The sequence below is a fragment of the Perognathus longimembris genome, chromosome 7, assembly GCF_023159225.1.
Source record: "Perognathus longimembris pacificus isolate PPM17 chromosome 7, ASM2315922v1, whole genome shotgun sequence".
NCBI lineage: Eukaryota > Metazoa > Chordata > Mammalia > Rodentia > Heteromyidae > Perognathus > Perognathus longimembris.
Window position 1 is genome coordinate 20,586,659 of NC_063167.1, and position 17,268 is coordinate 20,603,926.

Genomic DNA, 17,268 nt, shown 5'->3' on the forward strand with positions numbered 1-17,268 from the left:
TCAGGCAGCAGCTGTTCTTCAACTTTTTATCTTGCACTCACAGTCTTGATTTTGTGGTGGTCCCTTTACCCATGTGACCAAGGGAAAACTGATCCTAACCCAAGCTCCAGAAGTGAGTTCTGTTTGGCCCAAGTAGATTACAGTGGTTGTATCCTTCCTGCCAGTGATGATTTGGACAACTGTCTTGAAAAGCTGAGAGGAAGACTAGAGGGAGAGGAGACTTCTGGAAATGGTCTCTGTGCATGGAGTTGCAGAAACCATCTTGACCCCAGTCTGAGGATGAAGGTAGTTCCCTGGGGGCTGGTGTTTGGTGGAGGGGGGTCCACCAGCTCTTCCTAGGAAAGAAGAACTATTGCTTTGATGTAGATCTCCTGGCTTTGTGGATATATGATATGGTTCATCTTATTGCTCAAGCAAATTTGGTAGTGGCAGACTGTCACTTTACAATCCAAGAATCCAAACTGATTTGTTGACAAATATCTCCTTCCCCCCCCCCACTTTTAAACAGGGCATTTGAAGTGAAATGATGAAATGCATGATGATAGGTAAAACATGTATTTGCTGATAATGACTCCAGACAGGCCTCGAGTGAGCGAATTGAGTGAACGGAACAAACAATGCACCTTACTGTTAAATAGCTTGCAGTCTAGAAGGATGAACGATGAGAGATTCTTGATATCAGGACAGTAGGGGGTGCTGAGTGTTGTCACATATATTATTGATATCTGAGTCCCAAAGCAGTCTTAACTAGTAAATATCATTCCACTTTTTAGAGGAAATTGACTGAGGCTCAGGGAATGGAGATGAGTTGGAAATTACCAGTGGCGCACTGAGAGTCTTCCTCCTATTTTATTGGAAGAGACTGCTAGAGACTGAAGTTCCCAGCTTCTCTTACAACAGAGTAGGGCTTTGTGACTAGCTAACTCTTTTCGATAGATCAGAAATAGAAATAGGCCTAAGGCAGTGGACTTTTGCTCTCCCATGCTCCATTTCCTCTCCACTTGAGTTGGAACACTGATATGTCAGGGAACTCAGCTTCAAAAGGGCTGACAGAGAAAAGAAAAGGGAAAAAAATACTGGGCTTCTGAATGTGGAGTTGCATCCCACTGACATGAATGGGAATCAATGGTCTGAACTAAGACTTAGAATTCTGACTGTGGCACAAGCCACCTGCTTCCACTCATATGCAAGAAATAACATCAGGATGTTTTTAAAGGAACGTTTTTGGAACTGCTGAATGAAAGAAAAAACTAAAACAGAAAGGCCTAAATATATATGGGCACACAAAGACACACAGACCTGGGCATGATTTACAAACAAGGCATTATTTGCATAATAATGATTCTTCAGAACCACATAGAAATTCTAATCATATTCATCTGTGGGTTGGAATTGTTAAGGGACTTTTTTACTTAATGTATCTCTGCTTATGTATACACATATACGAATATATTTTTTGGTTGGTTGTGAGGCTTGAACTGAGGGCCTGGGCACTGTATCTGAGCCTCTTTGTGCCCAAGGCTAACAGTCTACCACTTGAGCCATAGTGCATCCTGTTTTTGAGTGGCTTATTGGTGATAAGAGTCTCACAGTGACTTTTAAAAAAATTTTGTCAAACTGATGTACAAAGAGGTTACAGTTTCATACGTTAGGCATTGGATACATTTCTTATACTCACAGTGACTTTTCTGCCAAGCTGGCTTCAAACTGCCATCCCAAGATCTCAGCCTCCTGAGTAGCTAGTATTATAGGCATGAGCCATTGGTATCCTGCTACTTATTATATTTTTGTTCTTTTCATTTTATTTATTCATTTTCATTTATGTAGTTTTAAAAAATGATCACTAAAGTGTTCTACAAAGGGGTTTCAATTCAACATGTCCAGTTTATGAGTACAATACATCTTGATCATTCCATCCCTTTCATTATTCTCCCAATCTCTCCTAACCTCATCCATCTCCTCAGGTTACCTGCTGATTATATTAATTTTGTAATCAGAAGTATTCAAACATAGTTGATTTTCATGAGTTATGGCTCGAGATTTATAAACTCAACTATGCTTTTATGAAGGGGATTGGTTTCTGAGTCTTGAGCTAAAGCCACACATTCATCTAGTCTTAAATTTTATTTGGAACCTTCCAATCAATATTTGTGATACTTTGGCAGCTGATTGTGGAAGTACTTGTGGGCAGAGGTGCAAATAGAGTGGCCCCTAAGTCTCTTCCCACCGGCCGTGGGGCCAGGAGAAGCTTAGCCTGCTTGTTTCAGCTCTCATGTATAAACAAGCATCTTTTATGTGACCTACTCATTGCCACATTTCTCTCTCTCATTCTCTCTCTCTCCCCCCCCTCAGTGAGTTTGCTATTTAAAATGATCCCAAGCCCACTGCCTAGAACCTAAATTCAAGAAGGTTGTGATGTGCCTTTGAGAGGAAAAAAAAATGTACATTTGGTAACCTTTCTTCAGACATTAATGTTCAACATTATATTGGCCCTCTATAACCATGGCTTCTGAATATACAGATTCAACCAACTACAGATCAAAAATATTTGAAAAGACAATGCATCTGTACTGAATGAACATGAACACTTGTTCTTGTCATTTCCCCCTAAAATATGGTGCCACTCTTTGCATAGCATTTACATTTACTAGGTATCATAAGTCATCCAGAAATGGTTTAAAGTCTATAAGAAGATATGCAGACGTTAAATGCAAATTATTGTGGTGTTTTTTATATTAAAGGATTTTGGTTTTGGTAATTCTCTGGGCTCCTAAGGCGACTAATGAATGACTGTTATATGCTAATTGAAATGTTTTTGAACAGAAACACAAATAAAACAAAGATATACATTGATCCGTTGCTAAAAATATGACCAGAGACTTGCAGGAACTTGACTCTATTTCCTCTTGAGGTAATGACTCAGTATTTGTTAATTCAGTTTTTGCCCGGACTTTATGGCTCATAACCATCATGAATCATGGGGTCTACTCTATTTAAGGTGGTTTTGTGTAGCAGCACTCACCAATACTGATACCAGCACCTGGGAAACATCAGCTCAGGCCCACTTGAAGCAGGAAGACCAAGAAGATGACAGTGTCTGCCTAGCTATTCTGGGGCAGGTATTGAATCAAGTCTTCAATGTCATTATTTCATCAAATCCTCACAAAGGCTTCCCTGACTGGATGTTCTTCTCCCCACTTCCCCCCTAAGGCAATGGCAGCTTGAGAGCAGGGAAGAGATCTACCTACAGCCACAGTGTCATTGCTTCTTTACCCCAAGCTTCAGGAAAAGGATCCCCAGTTGTGAGGCCCATGCCTGGATCCAATCTTAGCTATCCCCCCAATCCTGGAGTCTTTAGAAATGCTTCAGTAGGGCTCCCTCTCTCAATTCCTCTCTAGCATCCTAAACCTTCAGCTGGACTCCTCTCACTGAGGGAGACACCCTGCTGCTTCTTAGTAGGAGACCTCTGCCTCCCAGCCTCCCATGCAGAGAAGGAAGTAGAGCCTCTCTAGGGACTTCTCCACTTCCAATCCCCTTCAAGCTATCAGGGTATCTATGGAAACCCTGCAAGTCCCCCTGAAATGAGGCAGAGTGTAAAATAAACAAACGCTTGAAGTAGATGCACTTCTCACTCCATTCATCCTCCCTCCTTTCCCCTTCAGAGAATGAAGCTGGCCTTCTGTTCAAAACCAGTTCCTCCTTCTGGGCCCTGGTCTAATTCCCTCCTCTGGGAGCCGACTCCTGCAGTTATCTCTGTTGGCAGCTCTGTATTCTTGTCTCCTTTGCTATTATTGGCTGCATTTCCATCACCTATAAACATGCTCAAGATTCTCTAAAAATGGTATTTTATAGTTTCCCCCATCTTTACTACCACCCATTCCTCGCTAGCCTCTATCTAGTCAGACTTCCTAAACTATTCAGCGGCACATCCTCTGCGTGCGTCAGCCCATCAGTCCACCAAGCTCATTAATAATCTCCTAATTGCTAATTAAAAAAAGCTTCTCATGCACAGTGGCTGCTGTCTAAAAACAAACTAGAGGAAATTTTAAATATTCATGATTCCACCAACCAGAAAGAACTGTTATTAACATTTGTATTTTATCTTTACAGACTTTTACCTCACATAATTTAGACACACACACACACACACACACACACACACACACACACACACAGAATGGGGGAGGAAGAGAGAGGAGAAAGAACTATTATTAACATTCCTACTGATCTTTATCTTTATCACACATAATTGAGGCACACACACATATGGGAGAATGGAGAGGAAGGGAAAGAGAGATGGAGGGAGATTTTGTGCTGATACCAGGGCTTGAACTGAGGACCAGAACTGTCCTTTAGCTTTCTCATTCAATGATAGCACTCTACTACTTGAGCTGAACCTCTGTCCTCAGATCTCAGCTTCTGGAGCAGCAAGGATTGCAGGCATGAGCCATAGGTGCCCAGATTGAGGGAGAACATTTTAAAAATAGAAATGAGTTCACTTCTAATCTGCCACTTCTTAAGACACAGTCCTTGAAGCACAAGTCTTTAGCATGGGTTCTCCCATGAGCTGACAGAGTAAAGGACTCCAGTGAGGAGTTTTTGTTTGAGAAGTACATGAGAAATAACCTGAACAGGGAAGTCAGTGATGAGGGAAGGGGCCATGTGTATCATGGAGGACAACTAAGCAGGATTTATCCTGCAGGGGAACTCTGGGAAATGCACAAGACACTGACTTGGGAATTATCCCACGACAAAGGCACAGAAGCTTGGGGTTTTATTCACCATCCTGGAGTGCTTAGGCAACTTCCTAGTGGTGTTAAATTATTCTGGACTTGTGAACTGTCATGTGTATGGTCAGCTGTCTCTCGTTCTGGGGAGCTCTCTCAGCCATCATGCCGATGGAGGCTGGCAGTTGGAAGTCTTGTCACAGTTCCCCCTTGCACTTGCTGACACCCACAGTCAGTTTATGGTCTCTAAGGTGGTGGCTAGTCACAATTTATTAAAAGAAGAAGAGCTGGGTTCTGGTGGCTCACACTTAAAATCCTAGCTACTCAGAAGGCTGAGCTATGAGGATCATAGTTTGAAGCCAGCTCGGGCAGAAAAGTGCACACGGGAAATTATCTGTGAGACTCTCATCTCCAATTAGCTAACAAAAAGTTGGAAGTGGGGCTATGGTTCACGTGATAGAACACTAGGCTTGAGTGAATAAAGGAATAGCACCCAGGCCCTGAGTTCAAACACTAGTACTGGCACCAATAAGCAAACAAGTAAAGAAAATAAACCAGAGCTGGGTGCATTGAAGAGAAGGGAGGAAAGACACTAGGAAGATTTTGTATTGTAGAACAAGCCCCCACTGCTGAAATTCGTAGACTAACTCATCATCTCACTATCTTCCTCCTCTATCTTCCATGCATGACATCCCTCACCTGGGGCAGCAGGGGTTATCTAACCTGCCATTGCAGAGATTCCTTTCTTTGCCTGCTGGTTTACTGGCACGAAGAGTCTCAAATTGCTAAGAGGCGGATCTAATTTTAGGTTTCATAAAACCATTATTCGATCCTCTGATACAGGTATTTTCTCCCTGTCCTCTGGAAAGCAGTCTTAATCTTTTGTCTAACAGAGCCTAAAGCTTTGGAGATAGGAAGGATCAGTTTACCAAGTAAGTCACTAGGAATAAGGTGAGGGGAGGCCTGCAATGTTAGTTGCTCAGGAGGCTGGGGATTATGATTTGAAGCCACCCTGGCCAGAAAAGTCCATGAGACTCTTATCTCCAATTAACTACCAAAAAGCTGGAAGTAGAGCTATGACCCAAGTGGGAGAGTGCTAGCCTTGAGTGAGAAAGCTAAAAGAGAGCAACCCAGATAAATTAGTATTTTTAAAAAGGTAAGACAAACTGGGCGCCAGTGGCTCATCCTTGTACTAATCCTAGCTACTTAGGAGGCTGAGCTCTGAGGATTGTGGTTCGAAGCAAGCCTGGGCAGGAAAGCCTGTGAGACTCTTATCTCCTATAAAATACTCAGAAAAAGCTGAAAATGGCGCTGTGCCTCAAGTGGTAGCGTGCTAGCCTTGAGCAAAAGAAGCTCAGTGACAGTGCCCAGGCCCAGAGTTCAAGCCCCAGGACTGGCAATAAAAGTAGTAATAATAATAATTTAAAAAAGTAATATGAGTGGGCTGGGGATATGGCCTAGTGGCTAGAGTGCTTGCCTTGTATACATGAGGCCCTAGGTTTGATTCCCCAGCACCACATATACAGAAAATGGCCAGAAGTGGCGCTGTGGCTCAAGTGGCAGAGTGCTAGCCTTGAGCAAGAAGAAGCCAGGGACAGTGCTCAGGCCCTGAGTCCAAGCCCCAGGACTGGCCAAAAAAAAAGTAATATGAGTGACTTCTTAGTTCCCCGACCTATATAGTCTACCTATCAGGGATTAAGCACATGCACTATGTGATCAAGTACCATAAATACATTAAGGACAACTTCTCAGCCCTGTATCTTCTGCTTGATGCCTTAGCCCCATCTTCAAGTGGTATCCCCATCTTCAAGTGGTTCTTTCAGCATGTTCTCACAATGGAAGCTTCTGGTGGATATAGTTTATAGGACCCATGAACAATTAATAGTCTTGTACCTGTTTCCTTCATGGTTGTGTTATGGGGCATTGCATGGTGGTAAGTAGTACCCTGTGGGAATGCTCATGTAGCAGTGTTATCCAAGGCACTGTAGGCAGAGAAGTCCATTCTCTGTCAATCCATGAAGACCTAGAAGAGCCAGAGCACTTGAAGCCAATGCAATTAACCTATACCAGGTGACTGACTGCTCCCCTTGAGGGCTGCTGCTATACCATGAAGTCAAGAACTTGGCTTCAGGCTCTGCTCAGACAGACTAAGTACTTAGTGGTAGTAATATCTAGGTCAGCCTTGATAAAAGGGAGCTTGTGGTCTTTAGAATGTGTGTATGCACGTGCCAGTACTGGGGCTTGAGCTCAGAGCCTTGTGCTCTTGCTCAACTTTTTCAGCTTACATCTGGCACCCTCTACATGGCTCCCATCCTTGTTACCATGGTTCATGGGCCAATCCTTCATGCTTGGGGGTGGCTGAAGAGAGAGGTAAACCCATTCCCATTGGATGAGTTCTCCCATCTGCCTGGTTGTTCAATGCCTGCTCTACCTGGGGCACTGTATGGTAGACAATAAATTGGGACACCATTCTACCCATCTTGTGTCTTCTTTCAGAGATCAGTCCCCATGCTTCTTCCCCAGACTTCCTTAACTGCAGTTATTCAGTATTGCTCTTTGCAAGTCCCTAAGCAACTGGCTAAACCATGCACCACTACACAGACATCCTTGACCTACACTAGTTCTCTTTCTGCACCACATTGATAATTCAATATATGGTTTAAGGTACAGCCTCCTGAAAAAATCTCTATCATTATTCTTCATATCCCCTATGTGAGGCTGTAGTGCAGTAAGTGTATGTATTTTTACCATCCACCAACCTATTGTGCTAACCTTGTCTATGAGCTATGCCCCAGTGTTTTCTGAGAGCTGGTCACAAGAAATTCCTCATAAGTTAACAGGTGTTAACTGAAGAAGAGACTATGGTGTAAACAGAAATGACTACATGGGGGTTATGGGACTGATTGTGTAGTTTCCAACCTCTGACTCTGCTTAGGCCTAATTCTGATTGTTCCATGTCTAGTCTATAATGGGTTGTTCTTGCACCTGTCTGACTGTGTGGCTCAGTAGAATTGAAAGGACACGATACACTATAAGGAGTGTTGGTCACATGGTCAGCTCATCTGCTATGGCCCGCTGCTCAGTTTCTATTAGAACTAATGCTAGGCATTCCTTTTAATGCTGAATGGTTCTCTGCTACACTGGAATCCCTTTACTTCAGAATCTTGGGAGTCTCTGCAAAGGCTTGCCAAAGGCAAAGGAAAAAGACTGGGAGAATGGATTCTGGATATACTGACCATGTAGCATGTGGGACCCTTTTCCCAAAGGAACTATTTTTCTTTCAAACAATAGGCTCTGGATCTGAGGATTCACATGGGAAATGGTGATGGCTCTGTCAGCCTTCAGATCACCTGCTTTTGGTCCATTTTAGTTATAGTAATCAATACTCTTGTCGATTATCCATTGATCTCACCCTTAGAACACCCATAGGTGAGGCCCCTGCTGGGCTTCATGATTTTTCTATCCATTGTGGTAATTCCATCTACCTTGCTTCTGATGGGTAAGTGTTTCTACCTTGCTTCTGTGGTTTTGGAATCCCATTGCTAGCATTACAGACACCAAGGAATCCAGTTTCATAGCAATCTCCCCGACTGTTCACTTAGCTTAGAAGGGATGGCCACCATTCTGCTGCTCAAGAATGCCAGCGCCCATTCTTTATCCTATAGTTATGGGGCATACACAGCTGCTGCTTCCTCTTATGAATTTCTTCTAGCAGGTCTATCTCTCTGACCCTTCCCATAGCTTGCTTTAGTGTGGTGGTTAATGCATTTCTTCAACATTTATTTGAATAGGTCTTTCAGGCAGCGAAGCGATTGCCTCTTAGCACACTTCTAGCCCTGTGTAACTGCATTGTGTTCTGCTGGAGGAGAGACCTAGAAAACTGCATTCATCAATTGCAGTTTCTTCCTGCCATGCCTCACCATCAAGGAGTACAGAGAAAGCCCACAAGGACTGCATCCGGAAGGACTTGTTTCTTCCTATTGGCTTCCTGTTCCTGTGCGTGTCGCCCTAGCAACTCATCTTTCCTCTGGCATCAGCAGTGCCTTCCCTTGGCAGTAGCTGAACCCAGTTTGCAGTTTTCCCAACACATTGTAGCACCAGTTTCCAACATGTTGGCATCCTCCCATGGAGACTTGAGTTTCAGCTTCTTTGAACTCCTCCTCTAAGCTTCTAAATTTAATAATGTGGTGCTCTCACCTTGTTTCATCAGCTTGGCCTGGTACCCGTTTCCATCCTTGCTTCCTGTGTAATAATTTAGCACTCTCTGCCTTTCATAACTTGATATCTGCTTAACTGTAACTTACATTAGATTCTTCATTTAAATTAGTGTTGTGATTACTTTTTTTTGGTGTGTGTGTGTGTGTGTGCGTGCGTGCCAGTGGTGGGGCTTGGATTGAGATCCTGGGAGCTCTCCCTTAGCTTATATGCTCAAGACTGGCACTCTACCACATGAGCTGCAGCTCCACTTCCAATTTTTTTTATGGTTAATTGGATAAGAGTTTCATGAAGTTTCCAGCTCAGGATGGGTTTGAACCACGATCCTCAGATCTCAGCCTCCTGGGTACCTAGGATTATAAGCTATATATATATATATATATATATATATATATATATATATATGCATTATATATTACATATAATATATAACATGCTATATATGCATTATATAAGCCATATATATATATATATATATATATATCTGCTAGTGCGGTGGTTTCTATCTCTAATAGATTCTAATCATCTTTTCTCTCAAGTTTCCCCAAACCATCTCAGCTCCGGGAGCTCTTGCCAGGATGGTAAAAGCAGAGGTTCAGGACAGTGCCTCCTCCTCAAGAAACTCTCCTCTTCTGCATTCTTTTTTTTTTTTTTTTTGGCCAGTCTTGGGCCTTGGACTCAGGGCCTGAGCACTGTCCCTGGCTTCTTCCCGCTCAAGGCTAGCACTCTGCCACTTGAGCCACAGCGCAGCTTCTGGCCGTTTTCTGTATATGTGGTGCTGGGGAATCGAACCTAGGGCCTCATGTATCCGAGGCAGGCACTCTTGCCACTAGGCTATATCCCCAGCCCCTCTTCTGCATTCTTATGTTCTATTCCTGTCCCACCCATCACCCTCAGTATCCATTCCCAGACAGGTCCTTCAGTTTTCTATTGGTTCTTATTAGGCAGGTTCTGCAGTTCTTTTAGCAAAAAAGAAATCCTGTTTTTCCAAGTGGAGGTAGTGTTTCCTCAGTGGTACCATCCTGAGTCTTGGCCCCACTGACTGGCCTACCGTCACAGAGGAGATCCAGACAGGTCTTGAGGAAGACAAGTATCATCTTGTAAGGTACATGCTTCGATGAAACCTCTGCACCGCCTCCAGAAAAGGGAGGGGAAGCCTAGTGGCTCTGTAGCAAAGGAAATGGGATGTTTCTGTCACCCTTATCATTAGATCATGGACCTGATTTTCAGCCCTCTCTGCCCTCCAGCTGCAGGAGCCAAAAAAAATGTCATCATGTGGGTTTTCTTTTAGGCCATTCCCTAATTTAGTAGTTACCTGGGCTGGCCCTGTAATTTTCCTTCCTTTAGCACAAGGAACAAACTCTACCAGTTCCTAATTGCCATTGCTTCCACATCCCACAGATACTGGAGAGACACATAAACCATGGTATGCCTTTATCCTTGTGTCTGAGCCCCCCACCCCAGCTCCAGTTCATTACAAGTGAAAGTCCTTATAATGGGGCTCCTACAACATGGTATGGACTACCAGCAATGGGATCTAGCTGCCACTGGCTAGCAAGTTATGTAATTCTAGAATCCATCCTAGTGATCTGCTTTCCAAGGCCATTTCTAACATAAGCTGTTTTATCTTAGGACAGCAGAAGCTGACTCTGAGTTAAAGCATCTTATTCACAAAGTATCAGTTACACTGGAAAGGAAGCAGGAAGTGAAGATAGTAAAGATCACAGCCAGTAGTCATGTGCCATTGGGATGAATGCGATCCAAGGACATTACCTGTATGTACAGAAATACCACAATAAAGCCTCTTGGTGCAATTAATATACACTATTGAGAACAAGAAGAGTGCACTATAAGCCAGTTGCCAGATTGGCTATTAAGGCAAGGGAAGTCTGTGATAATGTGCAAAATGTACTTCAAAAATAACCTGTCTGAGAGGTGAGGAAGCTGAGAGCCATTGGTTAAAGGTAGATACACCAGATGGTGGGAAGACCCAAGGGATATTGGTGGGAATTTGATCATGGCAGCCACAACTTACAAACACCACCCAATTACTTTCTTAAAGAGCAAGTTCCTGATTAAGGAAAAACCATGGTAACAGAGTAACGGAATTTCTCTGAAAGTTTCTGTGAGTTTACAATCATTTCAAAATGTAAAGTTAAAAAAATAGATAAGACAATAAAAGATACAATACAGTTGGGTATTTTATATGTGTGTGTATATATGTGTGTAGGTAGGGAGGTAGCTAGTGGCTCATGCCTATAATCCTTGCTATTCAGGAGCCTTGGATCCAGATGACTGTGGTTTGAGGCCATCAGGGACAAGAAGGTTTATGAGATTCCATCTGCAATCAGCCAGCTGGGCTGCACTGAAAGCGTGATTCAAGTAGTAGAGCACTAGACTAGTGAATGTGAGGCTCTGAGTTCAAGCCCTAGTACTGCCTCCCAAAATTATATATATATATATAATCCACAAATTAAAATTTTAACTAGTGCACAAAAGCATTAAAATTTTACATATTATAGGGTTTATATGATGCTTTGATATGAGCATATGTTATGAAATGTTTAAATCAGATATGCACATACACATTATACATGTTTAGAGTGGATTCCTGGGTTTGTTTTCAGAAGGTATGGGTATTACAAAGTGAACAGAAGCCCTTTGCATCTCTTACTCTAAATATTTAGAAATGCAGAACAAAAGGTAGTAATATATTTCAATATATATAAGCTTGCTAGGCATGGATGGCTCACACCTGTAATCCTAGCTACTCAGGAGGCTGAGATCTGAGGATCTTGGATCAAAGCCAACCTGGGTAGGAAAGTCTGTGAGACTCTTATCTCCAATTAACCACCAGAAAATCAGAAGTGGAGCTGTGGCTCAAGTGGTAGAATGCTAACCTTGAGCAAAAAAAAAAAAAAAAGCTAAGGGATAGCACCTGGGTCTGAGTTCAAGCCCCAGTACCAGCACAGTATGTATGTATATCTGTAAAGCCATAGGTGGGGAAGAGCAAGCTGGGAACAGTTATGATCACAGCTTGAAGTTGAACCAGGGTGGGTGTGTATCATTATAGCATGGTAGAAGTGGTGGCTGGGGGAACCTTAGCCAAGAAATAGACACAAAATTTGTCTTGGAACTGATTAAACCCGTGGAACTTCTTGTGAAACGATCCATGGTACTCCTTCACAGAGCAGGACACATGAATTTTTTTTTGCCTTAAAAGCAACTCCTAGTACATATAATCGTACAGTACCAACTTTACAAAGAATAGCAAGAAGAGCTATATGAAAGAAAGGCAGAAAGTGAAACAACTTGGACAAGTTGTATGCCCTATTTCTTGAGTCTTCCAGAAAGTAAAGGCAGAGGTGGAGTTGAGGGTGCAAGAGGTTTGTTGAGGAGTAATATCCACAGAAGCTAAAGAGAGGAGGAAACCATGTAGGGCAAGGAGAGAGCCTTACAGGGGAATGCAGATCTGACAGAGTCTTGGAGAACTACAGGAAAGAGGTTGCCTATTAGAAGATCCTCATGTTGAAAAACAATGACAATAGCAACACTAGCACTCCTGTATGCCCTGACATTGCTTAGAGATTGTGGAAGAAGAGTATGGCCCCTATACAACAACAGGGCTCAGACATCTTGAGGTTACTACCTCGTTGTATGCCTCATGGCTGAATGACAAGTTCTTTCCTAAAAAAGAGATCTAAGAGGGGTACATATACTTAAAATTAGGACAATAAACCAATATGAAAAACTTGAATGTAAGTATGTTTTAGAGGGAAAATTAGGACATAAGACAAAAAAGCCTATGGGGGAAAAAGCACCAAATAGAAATAGAAGTGAAGTATTAAAAAGTCCATAGAGCTGGGTGCCAGTGGCTCACATCTGTAATACTAGCTACTCAAGAGGCTGAGATCTGAGGATTGTAGTTCAAAGCCAGCCAGGGCGGAAAAGTCCCTGTGAGACTCTAACCTCCAATTAATCCCTCAAACACCATGCTGTGGCTCGAAGTGGCAGAGTGCTAGCCTTGAGCAAAAGGGCTCAGAGACAGAGCCCAGGCACTGAGTTCAATGTAGCCAACAACAACAAAAACTCAGTAGAACATACAAAGCCTTTGGTTTAATTCCTAGCACTGCAAACCAGAACAAAGCAAAAGGATATCTTGTATATGTTTTGAAGAGTAGATTAGACCCAGCTGGAAAGAGAGTTAGCAAACACAAATTGGAAGAGATAGAATGCAGCATAGAAGGAAATATAAAGGGAGCATTACAGAGGACAGTATAAATGCATAGCCTATGTTCTGCAGCCCCAAGGCTGAAACACAATCTCAACTCTGTAAGTCACAGTCCTAAGGTCTTAGCTGTGTTTTTCAATCTCACTGCATCTCAGTGGGGATATATTACCTCAGGATGTTGCTCTGAGGATTAAGTGAGTTTATAATTCTTGGCACAAAGTAAGTGTTCAGTAAATACTAGTTAATATTATAGAGGAATGGAAAATATGAAAGATAAACAAAACCTTACAGAGGGAAAATTGAGGGATTCCGACATTTATACTAGATTAGTATTTAGACTGGCAGCTTTGGGAGAAGAAGATAAGAAAGGCCAACACTAGAAAAAAAATGGTAAAGAACTTTCTGTAAGTGAAGGAAAACGAGCCCGAAAACGTAAAAAGACACTGAGTTCTGAGTAGGATAAGACTTCTATTTCTAGATATGTGGTAGAGGAATTATAGAACAGTTAAGATAATGAATAAAATCTGAAAACCTACCAAAAAGGAAGCATTGTCCTCTTAAACTGATAATCTGTTTGAGTTATTTTTTTTATCAGCAACAATAGAGGTCATTGTTCTAATAGTTTTAGGAAATTAAAAAAATTACAATCTTAGCTATCCAGTGTGAATTTAAATAAAAATTTCAGATATACAAAGATTCAGAGTTTGCTAGTTTTTTAACTAAAAATTTATGCTCAGTATACACTTAAATGTTATTCTCTTTCACCTTTGCTCAACGAATGTATAAAGGATGAACTTTAACAAGAAGAAATTAAACTCACAGGTCAGGTACGGTGGAAAGTTACTACAATCCTAGTAGCTATGTGGGGAACTGAGGTAAAAGAATTGTGATCCAAGACTTGATGCTGCCCCCCCCCCCAAAAAAAAGCAGTGAGACTTTACTTGAGAAATAACTAATGGAACAATGGGCTACAGATGTGGCTCAAGTGGTATATCACCTGCCTAGCAAGTGAGAGGTCTGAGTTCAAATCCCAATATCACCAAATAAGATGATGGAGAAAGAGGTGAAGGAGGAAGAGGAGGAGAAGGAAAGGGAGAAGAAACTAAATTCATAAGGATAGGAATTATCTTCCAGGCAAAATGGAATAACAATAACCATTTAATCTGGAGCAGTAACAGTAACAGACAAACTGAATTGGTCAAACTATATGAAAGGATTCTTGAGGCATTGGACATTCTGCAGCAAAGGTCAGTGATATGGGAGACAAGCAAGGTGAGCTTTACAATTGTACCGGCTTACTACCCAAGGACGGTTCCCAGGCCACAGTGCAGCGAAGACCAGCTCCGGCTGATCCCCAGATGGCTTCCTGAAATGAGGAGACAGGGTTACAAGTCCAAGAAGGCTACAGTTGCAGGGCGCCAGTGGCTCACACTGGTAATCCTAGCTACTCAGGAGGCTGAGGTCTGAGGATCATAGTTCAAAGCCAGCCCAGGCAGAAAAGTCCATGAGACTCTTATCCCCCATAAACCACCAGAAAACTGGTGCTGTGGCTCAAGTGCTAGAGCACTAGCCTTGAGCTGAAAAGCTCAGGGATAACACCCAGGCCCAGAGTTCAAGCCCCACGACAGACAAAAAAAAAGGCTGTAGTCTGCATGACAGAGAGCCAGACTGGAGACTGCTCCACAGTGCTGAGGGGTGACCAACAGGAATGGGTCCAGTCCAAAAGGAATTGCCCAAAAGTTGAAAGGAAAACTCTCAAAAGAGTTTTTACCTACAGCCAAGGACCAACCATAATGGGGGAATAATTGGTTTCTTGTGCCCTAGGGAGAGTGCTCTATTTAAGGAACTGGAAAAATTAAGCTGATTGCTGTGCTAGTCCTGCCTAAGATGTTGACAGCTAGACCTCAAAGGATCAAGTTATTTTTGAGTAATTTAGCTACATTTAGATAAAAACTAAAGAATATTCATAAGAATCAGAAAACTATCCCACACCCAGCAAAATGTATACAATGTCTAACATCTAAATTAAAAATAAAATCACCAGATGAGTAAATGTGAAAAAAGCATCTTTCTATCAGAGTATATTGCTTCTTTTCCATGAATGCTATGAGGGGGGGATTCTTTTTCTGAAAAGGTCCTGCTTTGGCCAGGTGTTTTGGCCCTTGTTAATTATTTTTAGTTACATCCTTTTCTCTGCTGCCCTTTAAAACCTCCTGTTAGAAGTCTCTTGAGCTTTAATTGCATCCTGTTCATTAAGACACATGCTTTTTGCAGATTGTGAACCTGAACTCAGCCAATGGGAGCAGAGGGGCAGGCCTGCTGGGTTAGGGATGAAAAGGGAGCAGCCTGCCTGCTCTGTGTGCCTGTCTTACCAGATTTTTGGCTCATAGCACACCCTTCTGCAGGAGTAAATCTTGCCTTGCTGAGTTCCTTTCCAGTTGGTGTCATTATATGACCTACATGACGCCCCAACATACTGAGCTATTTCTAGCATAAAGAAGTTGGGAAATACTGTTTATAAGTATGTTAGTCAGATTTCAATCACTGGGAGGAGGGGTTACATGAGAAAATTAGCTTAACGAGGCTCAAGTTAGCCTGGCATTGGTGCCTCATGCCTGTAATCCTAGCTACTCAGGAGCAAAGCCAGCCTAGGCAAGAAAGCCCACAAGACTCTTATCTCCAATTAACCAGCAAAGGAAAACAACAACCAGAAGTAGAGCTGTGGCTCATGTGGTAGAACACTGTTTTTGAGGGGAAAAAGCTAAAAGACAGTATTCAGGTCCTTAGTTCAAGCCCCAGGACTGGCATACAAAAAATAAATAAATAAATAAGCCTAGATTTATTTTGGCTCATGACTTCTGAGGTTTCAGTCCATAGACCGTTAACTATTGCTTCAGGGCCTCTGGTCAGGCAAGCATCATGGTAGCAAGTCCATTCACACCAGAGCCAAGAACTAAGCAATAGACAAAGGAGAGGGGCTAGGGTCACACTGTCCCCTTCCATGCTAGGCCCCAACATGGGGATGCAGAGATCTTTTATGAGTTGATGATTTCATTGCTTTTGAAATCTAATTACTAGGCCATAATTTCCCCAGAAGGAGGTTTGCTGGGTCACATACATATGAATATATATATATATACATACATATATATACGCACATATATATACACACAAATGTATGTATATATATCCAATTTTTTTATTTCTGTAGGAAACAAAACACTGCTTTCTTCCACAGCTGCACTAATTTACATTTGCACACATACCACCCAATACTATACAAGGGCTCTCTTTTCTCCATACTTGGCCAACATTTGTTCTGGCTTGTGTTTTTGATAATAGCCATCCTCACAGGTGTGAGCTGCTATCTCGCTGTGGGTTTCAATTTGCATTTTCCTGATGATTACTGACATAGAGCACCTTTTCATATACATGTAAGGCATTTTTTAAAAAAGAAATGCCTGTGAAAAATCCTTAAAAAATTTAAATTGGGAGTTTTGTTTTTCAGCTATTGTGTGGGTTCTTGATGTAGTTTGGATATTGACAATCCATAGGCTGCCTTTTTTTTTTATATCCTTGATATGTTCCTTTGTGTGCAGAAGCTTCTTAGTTTGACTTAGTTCTATGTGTTTATGTTTGCTTTTATAACCTGAGCTTTTGTTGTGAAATCTGAAAGACCCTTGTCAACTTCAAGGTCAAAGAACTTTTAGGAATTTCAGGATTTCAGGTCTTTTATTTAGCTCTTACCATTTTGAGGTTTTTTTTTTTTTGTCATGGTATAAAATAAGGGTCCGAGTTTTTTTTTGTGTGTGTAGAAATCTAGTTGCCCCAGTACTGCTTATTCAAGAGGCATTCTTTCCCTTATTGTGCTTCCTCCTCCTCCTCTTCTTCCTTCTCTTCTTGAACTCAGGGGCTTGAACTCAGGGCCTTGCATTCTTGCCTGACTTTTTGATGCTCTGTCACTTGGGCCATACCTCTACATTCAGCATTTTGCTTGTTAATTGGAGATAAGTCTCATGAACTGTCCTGCCTGGGTTGTCTTCAAACTATCCTCAGATCTCAGCCTCTTAAGTAGCTAGGATTGCAGGCATGAGC